Below are 16,115 nucleotides of genomic sequence, written 5' to 3' on the forward strand. Positions count from 1 at the left end.
GGTAGAGAGTTTTAGGACTGCCAGCCTTTTCTGAGTCAATTGACATGGAAAAAAAGCCCAGTGGAGCTGGCAGATGAGATAAAGAGAGAAAAGAAGCTATGCTTTTGAAAGTACAACCCATTGAAAGAGTTACTAAAGACTTACAGAGTTATTAAAGACTTACAGAGGCATGAGTGAGCTGGGGTCCTGGGAGAGGTGCTTCCAAGAGAAGGATCTCCATTGTTGACCCCAGAACATTGTTGGCCCAGGCTTACAAAGCAATCACCGCTAAGAGCCCAGATTCACAGCCATGTCGCTGGCTTCAGGTCCCCTACACAAAAACCTAGTGCTGGCAGAGAAAACCAGCTGGAGCTGTTTGATCTTTTATTGTTGGAGGACGGTTTCAAGGAGGGAACAATGACTGTTTACAGAATTCTAGAATCTCAAAGTTCAAAGGAATCTCCGAGACTGTCTTGTCTAACCTCGAGTCATATCTGAACCATGATCTTCTCTAGCACATACCTGACAAGTGGTCATCCGGCCTTGACCTGAAGTCCTCTAGTGAGGTACAACCTACTACTTCCTTAGACAGGCCATCCCACCTTGGGACAGCTCCAAGTGTTAGGGAGGTCTTCCTGAAACCAATCCAAAATTCTCCTCTCTGCAACTTTTATCCATAACTCCTAGTTCTGTTCTTCATGACTAAACACATTGGGTCAAATACCTTTTATTTTATGTACCTCATAAGGGTTAAATGACTTGCTCAGGATCACACAGCTAGTAAGTGTCTGAGGCCAGATCTGAACTCAGGTCCTCCTGACTCCAGGGGTGGTGTTCTATCTACTTCAGCACCTAGTTTCCCACTAATTCCTTTTGTCCACGACAAGCCTTCAAATATTTGAAGGCAATTGTGGCTCCACCCTGCTCAACACATTTCTACCCCACCCCCCCAACCACCAAGACTGATCTCTTCCAATCTGAATATTTCTGTTCTTTCAATCTCAGTCATCATCACCATCAACAACAAAAAACAGTAAGTAAGCACCTACTGCATGCCAGTCAGTCACTATGCTAAGCTCTAGAGATACAAAGAAAAAAAACTCACAAGTCTCTGGCCTTGAGAAGCTTACAATCTAATGGGAGACAATGTAAAATGACTATGACATATACAGGATTAATCGGAGGTAAAAGACAGAGAGAAGGCACTGGCGGTGGGGTTGGGGGCTAGTGAAAGGCCTCTTGAAGAAGATGGGATGTGAGCTGAATCTTGAAGGAGGCCAGAAGATGGAGATGAGGAGGGAGAAGATTCCAGGGGTGGGGGGAAAGCCAGGACAGAGGCAAAGAGATGGGAGACGAGCTGTTATGTGTTATGGCTGACCAGCCCAACTCTGCCAGTTCCTTGAGGATGATGAGGGCAGGCCCAGGGGCCCAATGCCCCAACTCTCTTACTTTTGTTTGCGGCTCGGTTTCCAAAGAGACAGAGCCTCAGACAGCAGAAAGGCCAGGCTTGACTGGCCAAGTCTCCCCTTCCCCTTCGATCCCACTCTCCACCCTGTTCCCACCTATCCCAGAACATCTGCCAGCAGCAGATCTTGTCCAGAAAGATGGTGTGTTGATTACAGCCCTTGTGGTCAGGAAAGAGCCTTCGGAAGGAAGGCGCTGATGTGATTTATCCAAGGTTACCGGCTCCGATGGGTATCTGATCCAACAGTTATTCATGCTTTTTATCTGAAGACTCTGCATCGGCTCTTTGCCTTTGGAAAAACGATCCCTTTCATCTGTCATATTCATTCAGGCCCCAGCTGCAGGGAATGTTGTGTTATTACCATAAATTTCTGGACTTCTCCCACCTATCCTTCAAGGCCCAGCTGGGATGCTGCCTCCTCCAAAAAACCTTCAATACCACCAGGAAGAAATGATGTCCCCCCCCCCATCCCTGAATGTTCCTAACACCTTGTTTGTACCCCTTTTTTTTGGTTTTTATTCTGAGGTCAAATCTGACAGACATTTTAAAACTGTGCAACACTAAGAAAGCCACCTGACCTCTGTTTTCCTCAGTTTCCTCAACGGTAAAATGTGGAAAATAATGGCCTCCCTCTCCCAGGGTTGTTGTGAGAATCAACTGAGTTCATTGTAAAGAGCTTCACTCAGTGTATGGAACATAGCAGGCATCTAATAAATGCTTGTTCTCTTCCTTCCTTCCTTACTACAAGCATGGTGAGGTGGATGAGGTGTTGAACTTAGATTTAATTGATGCTGAATTTTGGGTCTGGCTCTAACACTTGCCAGAGATGTGACCTTGGATAAATCACATCCCCACTCCGAACCTGATGTGTAAAATAGAAGTGAGGAAATGATACTTATACTATCTCACAGGGCAGTCCTGAGTAGAGTTCTTTATGAACCTTAAAGGCTAAAGTAATAGGAATATAATGATGATGATAATGTTGAACTAGGTGGTGCAGTGGGTAAGACACTTTAGCATGAGGGAGACCTGAATTCAAATGCCTCCTCCGCTACTTATTGGTTGTGTAACCCTGGGCAAGTCACTTAAGCATTGCCTGCCTCAGTTTCCTCATCTGAAAAATGGGGTGATTATAGCCCCTATGTCACAGGTGGTTCAGTGAGAAAGCACAAGCATAAACATTGAAGTTCTATATAATCATGATTGTGATTATCGGTCCAGACCTCTGATTTCACTGGTGTGGGAAACATCCAGCATTGGGACACCCTCCAGAAATTTGAATCGGCAATTCTTATTTAACTTATACTCTCAGAGAGACTGTTAGGTGACTTGTCCAGGGTCACACAGCTAGTGTCTGAGGCCAGCTTTAAGTCTGATATGCACAGCTGGAGGAAGCCGTAGAAACAGGTCCCTGAAATTAGAGAGAGCCCTGTCGTGGGTGTTGGAGGAGATGCAAAGTGTTTGTAAGACCAGTCTCTATCCTTATGGAATTTGCAGCATAATTAGGAAATAAGATGAAGGCAGCCAGGTGGTTCAGTGGATAGAGTGCTGGGCTTGGAGTCAGGAAGACCTGAGTTCAAATCCAGCTTCAGACATTTATTAGCCATATGACCTTGGGCAAGTCATGTAACTTCTGTTTGCCTTAATCTACTAGAGAAGGAAATGGTAAGCCACTCCAGCATCTTTTCCCAGAAAACCCTGGGGGCCATCTCCAGTCGTTCTGATCTTGCCATTGGATGAGGATGGCTCCAGAGGGGAAAGTGAGGCTGGCAACTTTGCACAGCCCTCCCTCACTTAAATCCAACTCACTTGCAGGTCATGGCCTGATGTCACGGTCCTCTTTGACGAATGCAGGATGGACAACAACAGCCCATGTGACCTGGACATGACCGAACAACAAGGGGATAAGATACCAAAGCTGATTGCTGTAATACACAGTGTTATTGGACAGCTTCATTAGAGTGTGTGGGAGCCCAGGGAAGGGCTCCTGGCTTTTAAATGGAGCCTTAAGGGATGGGTAGGAATTCACTGAGAAAAAGAGGAGAAAAAGTATTCCAGGTATGTGGAAGAATGTGGACAAAGGCACCAAGGTAGGAGTAAACAGAGAAATACCAGATTTGGGATCAGGGCCCTGGCTATTTATCCAGTGTGACTTTGAGTAAATCATTTAACCCCTCTGAAAGGCAGTGGGATGTAATAGGTAGAAGGCTGGATTGTAAACCAGAAAGATCTGGTTTCAAATCCTGCCTCAGATGTGACCCCAGGCCAATCCTAACTTCTCTGAGTATCAGTTTCTTCTTCTGAAAAATGAAGTAATCATGACATCTATGTCACAGGATTAAATGGGAAATCTATGTAAAGCACTTTCCAAACCTTAACCCTGAATACAAATGCTAGCTATCATTATTTGAGCTTCCATTTCCTCATCTGGAAAATTAGAGTATTGGATTAAATCTATGATTCTGTGATTCCAAGTGCTTATTGGGGTGGGAGAGATGAGAGGGAGGAGGGTGTCAGAGAGTATCCCAGTCAGTTTGGTATGTAATGGGCGTATAGGGAATTAACCCAACATAAGTCAAGAAAGAGGGGGTGCTGCCAGACTGTGAATACTTAACGTTCAAGAGGTCTGAATGTTAATTGGCAGGTAATAGGGAGTAATCGAGGATTTTTGAACAAAGAGGTGACATGTCAAGACCTACTCGGAAGAGATAATTCCAGCACCAAGAGGAAGGATGGATCGGAGGGGGAGGGAGAGAAGCCAAAAAGGCCTCTTGAGAGACTGTTGCAATAATCCAGGTGGGAGGTAATGAGGGCCTGGGGGAGGATCGCTGGCTGGTGTTTATTAAGGTAAGACTCAGTCTCTTCCTTCCAGGTGTTTATCGCACCCTTTTAGGTTGTGAAGCTCCTTCCCACTCACTTAGTCATCCATTCATTCATTGATTCATTCATAAAATTCAACAATCCTGGCTAATATTTATATAGTGCTTGAAGGCCCCCAGGCATTCTCTCCTGGTACGTTCTCAGGTCTATGAGGTAGGTCCTGGCAGTTCTCTTGTCTCTGTTTTACAGCTGAGGGGAAGTGACTTGTCCATGGCTAGTTATGCAGCTATTAAGTGTTAGAGGCAGGACTCCAAGCAGTGACTCTCCTCCTCTCCAACCACTGACCTTCCTTGGTTCCTTTAGGGCCCAACTACAAGCCCACATTCTACAGGAAACCTTCCCCCAAGCCCTCGGTTAATTATTTCCTGTTTATCCTCCATATAGCTTGGTTTTACGTAGTTGTTTCATGCTTTCTCCCGGTTGGATTGTAAGCTTCTTGAGGGAAGGGACTGTCTCTTGCCTCTTTTTATATACCCAGTACTTAGCACAGTTCTTGGCACATAGTAGGTGTTTAATAATGTTTGTTGATTGATTGATAGATTCTTCCCATTGTACCTCACTGTGGGCATGGAAGGGATTTTGGAAATGTCAGAGTATGTGTGTGTGTGTGGGGGGGGAAAGAAGACAGTCTCGTTATTACTATATTTAACCTGAAGAAGAGAAGATTTCAAGGAGACACACAGAGTAGATGAAAAGCTGATATTGGCAACAGGTATAATGTAGAAGTGGTAATAATGATCTGAAAAGAGGCAGTCCAGAGTCATGGGAAGAATGCTGGTTTAGGAGTCAGAGGATTTGGGTTTAAAACCCACCTGGTGCAACTTACCCCACCTGGGGACCTTGGGCAAGTTGCTTAACCTCTCTTTGGTCTCAGTTTCCTCATCTGGAAAAGGGGGTTGCACTAGATAATTTCTAAGTTTCCTTCCAAGTCTAAATCCTATGCATCTGAGTCCTCAAATTGTAAGGAGGCAGGCTCGGTATTATAAAAGGAAGAAATCTCTAACAATCAAAAATGTGCCAACATGGATGAGATGCCTGAGAAAGTAGTGAGTCCCCCATTATCAGAGGTGTTCGAGAACAGTCTGCATTGTCAATTGTTGGGAAGATTTCAGGTTGGATTAAATGCTCTCTGAACTCCCTTTCTAACTCAGAGATTCTAGGGTTCTTATAAAAAATAAAATCAGTTGGGGCATTGAAAACTTAAAAAATTCAGCATTTCACAAACATTTTGTTTGATCCCCTTAATAGCCCTGGATGCAGTGGTGTGCTAAGAAATGTTTAACAACCCTTTCTCCAAACAATGCAGGTAGGGTTCACACTTTTAAGTTAAATTTGAATTATTGCCATTTTCTCCATTACTTTCTTTTTTTTTTTATCAGTTATTTGTTTTTTATTCAGTATTTAAGGTTAGTATGACACTTGAGGAATTGGCTGCATTGTTGTACATACACAGATCTTTTCATATAATATGGAAATTTACAACTATTGATGTATATATGTGTGTGTGTGTGTGTGTGTGTGTGTGTGTGTGTGTGTATAGACAAAAATCAGGTCCTCTGGAAATGTGATGCATGGGGCCATGCTGTAGGAGCCCTAATGGAGAGGAGCACAAGGTAATCAATGTATCAATAAAGAATTACTACTGTATGATGTCTTGTAGCCAGGAGTGTTGTCTTCTGGACCTACAGGAATCTGTAGTACCTACATACAAGGCAGGTAGTTTATATACCTGTGGGGCACTATCTGCTTGACACCAACTACTGAGACTATACAAGTCATATCCAGCATCATATGCAAACATCAACAGGTTTAAACAAATAGTCACACTCTACTATTCCCCATTTCTAACTTTAGGAAGACACTAGAGTGTGTTCACAGGTTTTACATTTCTTGTGTTCAATCACTAATCAGAGGAAGGATTTGACCTATTTGAAAAACACATCATACATAACCCCTTAACCACTGTCATATTCTCTTGATGGCAGCACATTAAAAGGTTTTAAAATTGCAGCTCCTTCTGGATTCCCCAAAGAGTATCTGTGCTCTTCCTTAAATGGCTCTCCTCCTCTGGATTCAGGTTTACCTTCACCACATCTGAAATGCCATTCTGTCCCAAAATACATGGGACACTAAGGAAGACATCCTCATTAATGCCATATAGTCCCTTAATCATGGTGGAAATTGGATGCACTCTCCTAAGATTCTTCATAATGCTTTCTGCCAGATCTGCCACAGACAAGCCAATGGCCCAGGAAGTGTAGCCCTTCAGGTTGATCACCTCATAAGCACTTTCAACCACCTGTTTATGAACTTCTTTCCAATTCTCTGAATCAGCATCAGTTCCTATTTGAGGATTAACAGTCTTCAAAGACACCGGCAAGATTCACACCACTCCATAGAGGAACATTGGAGTCTCCATGTTCACCAAGGACCCATCATCCATGACAACTTGAAGAATGCACACCACGTCTCTCCCCCATTAGGTAACGGAAACGCGCAGAATCCAGATTGCAACCATTTCCAATAACACGGTTTTTAGGAAAGCCACTTAGCTTCCAGGCCACATATGTCAAAATATCCACTAGATTGTAAACAATAAGCAGCTTGCAATTAGGGCTGTATTTAACAATATTGGGAATGATGAATTTAAAGATATTCACATTACGCTGGACCAAATTAAGACGACTTTCTCCCTCCTGTTGACGTGCCCCAACCATAACAATGAGTTTGCAGTTACACTATAGTCTTTTCCAGAAACAATCTTTGGCGTTTTGAGGAAAAGGCTTCCATGTTGGAGATCCATCATCTCTCCCTTTAGTTTGTCTTCTATTACATCAACTAAGGCAAGTTTGTCAGCCAAATCCTTTGTTAAGATACTGATGGCACATGCCATGCCAACTGCACCAACCCCAACAACAGTGATCTTGTTCTGGGGAACCTGTTCCTCCTTTAGGACATTCAAAATCAGCTGATCCTTAATAGTAGATACCATTTTGGGGTATATCGAGGTTGCTGGTCAGGCTTCGAAAGTTGTGAGTTATACGTGAGACGTGAGACAGCTGCTCCCAGAATCTTGCCTCTCCATCACTTTCGTAAGCCTAGAAATCAACAACAAAAAAAATAAATCCAGCCCTGATTTTTAGTGTGCTTGCTAATTTCCGAGGTGTGAATGCTCACACTGAAAGTTTAACAGTCAACTCTTGTGGATTTAGTTGTAACTGACTCCTGCATGTCCCTGCCTGGAAGCTGAGTAGGGCAGGTCTAAGCCTAGAATCATTTTTCCAACCCCTTCAAGTCTCCCACAATTCTAATTCTTTAGTCAGCAGGGTGTTTCATGATTCATAGTAAAATAGTACGAACCGAAGTATCAATCTCAGCTTGTCAAACTTGGCTGCTTTCTTCTTCCTATCTCGGTCTGGTCTGATTCATCAGCCATACTGAGGGGATCACCATTTGATGACCCTATTTGATGATTTTGAGTGTTATTGCTATCCATGAGAAAAATCTGTTCCCATGCCTGGAATGTACTTCCTCCTCACCCCCAAATTTTAGAATTCTCGGGGTCCCAGGCAAATCGAAAAGACTATAAATTTCAGATAAGTTACTCATCTGCATTATCAGAGAGGGTTTCTACATTGGAAATCGCAGATCTGGCCCAAAACAAAACAAAGGATCAGGGGAATGAAATAGCCATGGTATACCTGGATTTCAGTAAGATATTGACAAAGTCTCTCATGATATATAAGATGGAAAGATATGTGTTAGGTAATAAACAATACAATTAAGTGAATTTGAGCCCTAGTGACTGTCTAGAACCAGAAGGTGACTGGATGTCAACCAGGTTGTAGATTTTTTTTTTGAGGGGGAAAGACAGGGCAATTGGGGTTAAGTGATTTGCCCAAGGCTAGTGTTGTGTCTGAGTTCGCATTTGAACTCAGGTCCTCAAGCTCTATTCACTGCACCACCTAGCTGCCCCCAGGTTGTGGATTTTTTTTAGAGTTCCAGAGACCTCTGTCCTTAATCCCATTCCATCAATATTTGTATGAATGAATGAGTTGGATGAAGGTATAGATGGTAGATTCATTGGATTTGTGAATTACACAAATCAGCAGACCATTATCCCATGCATTTATATAGGGTTTTGTTTTGTTTTGCTTTGCTTTTTGGAGTGGGAGAAGGCAGGGCAATTGGGGTTAAGTGACTTGCCCAAGGTCACACAACTAGTAAGTGTTAAGTGTCTGAGGCCGTATTTGAACTCAGGTCCTCCTGATTCCAGGGCTGGTGCTCTATTCACTTCGCCACCTAGTTGCCCCTATATAGTTTTTTTTAAGATTAGAAAGTGTAATATAAATGTTAGAAACAGTTTAAATTTCTGCCTAATTATGAGTGCGAGTATATACAAATACAGACTGAAGTTTGGTCCTTGTTATAAACTTTATGAAGTTTAAATAGCATCTAACAGAGACTGGGTATAGATTAGAGGCACAATAAATGCACATTGATGGGTAATTATGGCAAGTCAAAAACTCTACAATTCATTGACTGTACTAATGATTATGTTTATTCTGAGAAAGCTATTTCAAACAATTTGGTAAAATTCCATTCAATTCCCCTCATAACAGCATGTGTGTCTTAATCCCCTAATTAGACTGTAAGCCCACTAAGGGTGGGAACCCCATGTCTTTTCTAAATCCTATAGTAACCCAACATCAAACCCAATGCTTAATAAATGTGTGTTCAGTGGAATTGAGGAACAAGTTTTAGCAGGTCTGATGCTCTAATGGATTGATCTTTTCAGTTTGGGTTCTACACAAAAGGCCCCCCACCTTCTCATTCTCTGTGATTTTTGTCTCTGTCCTCCAAAGAATCCTCCAGCCAGGATCTTTCTAGCAGCCTGGCAAACCATTCTTATGGGTTTTAAAAAATGTGCCAGACACTGTTGCAGCAGTTGGATATCCCGACTGTGAGCCCCTCATTTTTCAGTCAAACACCCCCTTGATGATTTCTTTGATGTCATTTCTCATGTACCTGTGACTTCCTTACCCCCATCCCATATCTCTGCCTTTGGATCATGGGCAATTGTGATTCATCTGAGATCATGATGTCCCATGAGACAAAAAGGTGGCATGGTAAAAAGAATGTTGGAAGAAACCAAATTCAAATCTACTCTTAAACATTAACTATGTCTGTGACCCTGGGCAAGTCACTTAACTTCAGTTTGCCTCAGTTTCCTCAGCTGTAAAATGGAAATAATATGTAAGATTTGTAAAATGTTTAGCACAGTGCCTGGCATACAGTAGGTGTTTAATAAATGCGTGTTTCCTTTTTCTTCTTTCCATGATACACAACCACATGATTAGCAAACGTTTATAGAGTGTTTTAATGTTTGCCCATAATTTTTCACCCATTATGTTGATACTTATAGCAGCTCTGTGAGGCAGGTGCTTTTATTTTCTCCATTTTATAGATGAGTAAAATGAGACTTGGAAAGGTTAAGTGATTTACCCAGAGTCACTCAGAGAACACATGTTTGAGACAAGATTCAATAAAGCTCCATTGGGAGAACACTAGAGCTGAAAAGACAAGTTTTTGTGACAGGGTGCAGATTAGTGATAAAAAAAAAACTTTTTTTTTTTACCATGATGACTCATGAAACATAGAAAAACATTTTAAAATGAAATATGTTTTGAAATTCATTTATTTTGTGCTAAAGGGCAGCTGACTTCAGATTAAATGAAATGACCATTCTCGAAAAGACAGTGGAGAAAGCTATGGATTGGGCACAACCTTCACAATAGAGAGGTGAGGACCTACCAGTGTAGAATATTGGCCTCCAGATGGTCTAATTCATATCCCAACCATGCCACCTGCTACCAGCGTGACTGTGGGTGAGTCTCTTGGTCTTTCGAGCTTCAGTTTCCTCATTTGTAAAATGGGAGGGGTGGAAGAAAAAAAAAAACAGGACTCTATATTTTAGGCACCAGCTTGCCAAAGACAAATGTATACTTAAACAAATCTAATTCTAAGCATCACTGCTTAGAGAGAAAATCCAAAAGGACAGAAATTTGTCCTGCTTTCAAAAATTTCTCTCACCCACAAGGCCTACTGGAATTACAATTTATAGAATTCCCAAACAAAGGCAAAATTCCACAATAAGATAAAATGTCTTTACTGAGGAAGTTGGGTTATCAGTCTCAATTCTTCAGACAGAACATAGGAAGTTGGGTTATCAGTCTTAATTCTTCAAACAGAACAATAGTCCCTTTAAATGTCTCAGCATCTCTGAGAATCATTTTCCCGAGCCAGTAAATCTGGCCAAGGGTGGAGATAGGTAATTAATTAGATTAAAACTCTTCAACACTAAAGCTAGCGACCAGCCTAATGTATTTCCTAGGAGTTTAGAGCTTCCTCTTACAAACTGACCCAGATTTTTCCTCCGGAAGTGGTTAGGCTTTTGATAAGAGTAATGTAAAGAGATTACAGTGTAGGACATTGTTTTAGACCTGGTAGTTAAAGTGTTGATAAGGTTTCTCTTTCAGATGGGATCAAAGACTTCAGACTAAAGTATTGTTCTTATATTATCTTGTAATACGTACTCTAAAGAAGAAAGGGGGCATAGGGGAGTCAGTCTGCTTCCATACCCAGATAGCTATAAATTCATGGTTCTTTGTTCCTATAAAGTAAATGATGGATACTTCCCCAAACTCAATAGAGAGGTGAGGGCCTATATAAGGAAATGGGTTTTTTCCTTTGTAAACAAAAGCATCAATAAAATTGTTTGGAAAATGCATTTGTTCATTCATGAATAAATAATGCCTGATGTCTCCCAACTTTGAACTGTGAAGTCAGATGCTTCCCACAGAGTATAATATCATGAGAACTATGAAATCCCAGGGAGGGGGGCTTTGCTCCCCCACCTCCACCCATCCCCTGAAATTCTTACTTTTAGAGTTACCAATAGATTCTGCAGCACAGGTAAATGGCATAGAGAAAGCCTACCTGGGGACCAGAGAGGCTTTCTATCTGTGGCTCTCAGTACATGGGCACAGATTTATGTATGCTCAGTAAATACTTGTGGGAGGGACAGATGTTTGTTCACTGTAATCTGGGAAGGAAAACAGAGCCAAGCCCTGAAATTAGTAGATATAGGACAGATATAGGACAGAAAAGAGCTCGACTTAGAGTCCTATGGTATCATTTTATAGATGAGGCAGTCCAGACTGAGAGCTGTGTGTCTCCCCTTCCTCTTTGTCAAGCCTAGGCCTTATGTCAGTCAGCTTTCACATGGGCAGGGGCAAGACCAGGATCATTAGGTGCCTTCCTTCTGCTTCCTTAGCCTCTTGGTTATTTCCAGCTTTTTGAGTCTGACTTGCTTCCAGAAGAACCTATGGGGCCTGTGGGGTCTGGCTGAGGCCCCAAGGGCTAGCCCAGAGGTGGGAACCTGCTTCCTCCAGGCCAGATATGGTTCCCCAGGTCCTCAAGTGTGGCCCTGTTGAAATTAAAAGGCCCCACTTGAGGACCTACAGGGCCACATGTGGCCTCAGAGCTGCAGCTTCCCCACCCCTGACCATATCCTAAACCTGCCTCTGGGCTTAGACTTGGGGCCCCTCATCAATTTCAAACAAACATCTCTTTTTCAACAACATAAAGCAAACATCTTCTTTCTAACACCCTCAGGCTAAATCAAAGTGAGACCCTAACTCCCAATACTGCAATATGAATAAGAAAGGAGCAAATCCTGGGCAGATTAGGGATTATGCAATTTAAATTTCTCTTTTTTTCTCTCTCCTCAGAATCCTTCTTATAATTGGTCCCCTAAATTACCCCCATCCCCCATCCTTGGTATTACCCATCTGCACCCACCCATATCCTTTCTTTCCACCCTTCTCTTAAACCTTCTCTCCTGTACCCCAGGCTCCCAGGATGTCACTTCAAATCCAAGTGAGTTTTAGGAACTGATCTGCTAAACTAATCCCACATAAGGTGTCACTGATTAATGAGTAGTTTAACAGGTTACTCTTCCAAGGGGTTATTTGCATTTTAGTAGTCAATAAAATAGTCAATAAAGACCTATTAAGGCTCACTAATCGAGGGGCTAAGTGCCCGTGGTACAAACAACTGCTCCCTGCCTTCAAGGAGCTCACTGTCTAATGGGGGAGACCATGAGCAAACAGATATGTACAATCAAGTTATATAAAGGGCAAACAGGAAGTAAGTGAGAGAGAAAGGTACTAGAATTGAGAGGTTGGGAAAGGCTTCCAGGAGAAGGTGGGATTTTAGTAGAGATTTAAAGGAAGTCAAAAGACAGGGATGAGGTGGGAGAACATTCCAGGATTGGGAAGCAGCCCTGGATTTTGGAATATCACAAAGCTGTCAGCCTAAAGACGGACCCTCAAAAGTCAATGTTGAGAATGCCCTTAGAACACAGCACAGAGAACATCAATGCTGGGAGAGAGACCTTAGAAAAATAGATGAGCAAAGCTAGAAGAAGATTCAACACGTAGATTGCAGAGTGTCAGATTTGGGAGGGACCTAGAATGTAGATTATCAGATATAGGAGAGAACAGAGGATGACAGGGCTAGGAGGAACTTTACATGATATGTAGTCCAAACTCTAGAAAACTAAGGCCCCAAAAGTGGTCTTCCCCAAGGCGACACAATAAGTAAATAAGAGAGCTGGGACCTAAGCGAGGTCTTATGATCCCTTACCCAAGGCTCTTTTCTGCCAGAGGATGCCAATCTATTTTGCAGACATTTCAGTGATGGCATTTTCAGGACTTATGATGAACCAATAAGAGGAAATCTTTTTTTGAGTGTGTGGGTGGTCAGGGTTGGGGGAGTAGGGGCAGAACAGACCTTCCTGGTGCCTCTCAAAATCAAGTGGTTCTATTTAATTAGTTCTATTCTTGGCTCTGCTGTCAAGGCACTGTGTGAGCTTGGAGGAGTAATTTCTTCTCTTAGGTCCACTTTAGTTCTATGTTCTATAAAATGACAGTTTGGACAGGATGAGTTCTAAGGGTCCTAACAACTCTGACAGTCTGTCACCCTGTGTCTTAATAATTTGAAGAAAATTGGACCTATCAGGGCAGCTAGGTGGCACAGTGGATAGAGTACCAGCCCTGGAGTCAGGAGAACCTGATTTCAAATCTGTCCTCAGATATTTGACACTGACTAACTATGTAACTCTGAGCAAGTCACTTAACTCCAATTGCCTCAAATAAATAAACAAATGAATGAATAAAATTCATTTCCAAACCCCTGGGAGTCAAGCCCTAAACTGGAAGGAGATGAAGGGAGGGAAAAATATAGAGACATGTCTGGGTATTTGGGTGATGGGTAATGAAATAAGAGGTGGTAAGATATACATAATTAAGACCTAATTAAGAGGTGTGACAGATGACACCTTTGCTTGGCCAGAGAAGTTGTGGTTTTCCAGATCCTTTCAAAGAGCATGGAACAGGATATTTTTCCGGGAGTCACATCATCTCCTTAAGGCCCTGAGCCAAAAACACATCCATTGAACAAGATATTTACTCTCACTCAGGTGTTTTTAGACTCTAGCATCTATTATATAGAATCTTAGATTCTATATAGGACATATATAGAATCTTAGATTCTATATAGAATACTATACCTAGTGTGTTTCCTCAACTACCTAGTGTGTTTCTTAAACTTTTTCAACTCCTGACCCTTTTTTGCCTTTTTGCAGCATTTGTTGGTGTTGAATGGCCTGAGGGCGTGCGCAGGGCAAGGTGCCCTTGCTTTGTGCTCAGAATCAAGGTTGCAGTGAAGTTGCCCGATGCAACATGGGCAAGCACTATCAGAAACACCTCTGATTCATTATTTGTTTGGTTTTGAATTAATTTTTGGTCCTTGCATGTTAGAAACCTTTTACTGTTGCCAAATTTTTTATGACCCCCTTTTGGAGTCATAAAACCCACAGTTAAGCTTAAACCCACAGTTTAAGAAGCTCTCCTAGATCAATGAGAAAATAAGATTTTACTGAAAAGGGTGAATAGTATATACTTTGCCCCAGAGGTACTTGCACTGGAGGAGTAGAGGTTATGGGAAAAAGGTTATACCTACTTCCCGTGATGCTTTTTCACTGCCTTTCTTTCATGGCTGAAAAGCTTTCTTTCCTGACCTTGGCCTCTTTGCTTCCCTAGCTTCCTTCTAGGCTCAGATCAAATCCCACCTTCTGTAGGAAGCCTTTCACAGTCCCTCTCTCTCCTTCTTCCCAGCACTTTCCCTTTGAGAATATTTTTTACTTATCTCAGATCCCTTTTAGATGTAAAAGTTTTATGTGGCCTCCCCATTAGAAGTGAGAGGGTAGGGGTTGTGGTTTTGCCTTTCTTTTACCTCCTGTGCTTAAAACAGTAACTGGCACATAGTAAGCATTTTGAAAATGTTTAGTAGCTAATTGATTAACTGACTGTCACCATGCTTGGCCTCAGTCTTCTAGATGAGTAACATGTATCCTCGCCTTTTCACATTTTTTGGCCTTAATATATAAAATGTCTGATGTACATTGAATGTTAGAACCAGAAGGGACTTTAAGTGGTCATCTTAGCCCGACTCCTTCAATCTCACAGTAATAATAACAAATTTAGCATTTAAGTAGTGCTTTAATGTTTTATAATCCCCCTTATGTATTATCTCATTTGGTATATACAGTAGCTGTGTGAGCCCCTCATAACCAGACCCCTTTCTACTATTCTAGCATTTTTACACTTCGCACGCCTCCATATACTCTGTGATCCAGCAATACTGGCCTCCTTGCAGTTCCTCAAACATGACTCTCCATCTCCCAACTCTGGGCATTTTCACTGGCTGTCTGCCATGCCTGGAGCTCTCTCCTACCTCATCCCACTTCCTGGCATGCCTCAGTCTCAGCTAAAGTCTCACCTTCTGCAAGAAGTCTTTTCTGCTCCTTAATCTTATTGCCTTCTTTCTGAGATTATTTCCAATTTATGCTGCATATATTTTGGGTTTTTTACATGTGGTATTCCCTATTAGACCACAAACTCCTTAAAAGCAGAGACGTTTCTGTATTTGTTTATATACCCAGTGCTTAGCAGAGTGCCTGACACATAAGAAATGCTTTAAAAATGCTTATTGGATTGACTTATTCATCATCAATGTCAAAAGAAGGATTTGAACTCAGTGACTTCAAGTGCAGCACTCTGTCCATTATCCCACTTAATTTATAGAGGAGAAAACTCAGAAATAGGAAGGGCAAATGACTGACTTATTGTCACTCATCTAGAAAGGGACAGCAGGGGCAGGGCTCCAGTTCAGACCTTTTTCCATCGCTATGAACTGTCCACTTTTCAATTAAATTTAGTGTATTTATTGCTTTCTCAATATGGGCCCAACACCGTATTAAATGTTGTTTGTTTTGGAGAATTGAGTCGTTCGGATAGATGAAGTACAAGTGTAGGTTCCATCTGAAGGACTGGGCTTAGAATGCCAAGTTATGACTTTATGTAGTTAATATAATGAAGCCTGTCTGGCTAGGTGGTGATGAGCAAACAGTAGTTCAGAAGATGGGTTTCTTTCTCTTCCAGTAGCTAAAGTCAGTTCTGATCAATAGAGATCATCAACAGTGAACATGGGGATTAGGCAACAAAAAAGATTCCACCTGCATTTTAAGGCTCTCGTGCGGAGGGCAGGTGGGAGAAGATTCCAGCATGCTTGTTATGGCTATTTTGTGGCTTTTTGTTCAGTCATTTAGCTGGGTCTGACTCTATGTGACTCTTGGCAAAGATAATGAAATTGTCTGCCATTTCCT

The 16,115-nt window shown here is 42.0% G+C and overlaps 1 pseudogene; it reads right to left on the bottom strand.

Annotated features, from left to right (window-relative positions):
• Window positions 1–5,683: 5,683 nt before the first annotated feature.
• LOC138148785 (L-lactate dehydrogenase A chain pseudogene) lies at window positions 5,684–7,390 on the bottom strand (annotated as a pseudogene).
• Between the last annotated feature and the right edge of the window lie 8,725 nt (window positions 7,391–16,115).

This window comes from Petaurus breviceps, unplaced genomic scaffold (assembly GCF_028583685.1).
Source record: "Petaurus breviceps papuanus isolate PSGF00001 unplaced genomic scaffold, PetGlider_PUasm1.0 140, whole genome shotgun sequence".
In the NCBI taxonomy this organism is placed as follows: Eukaryota; Metazoa; Chordata; class Mammalia; order Diprotodontia; family Petauridae; genus Petaurus; species Petaurus breviceps.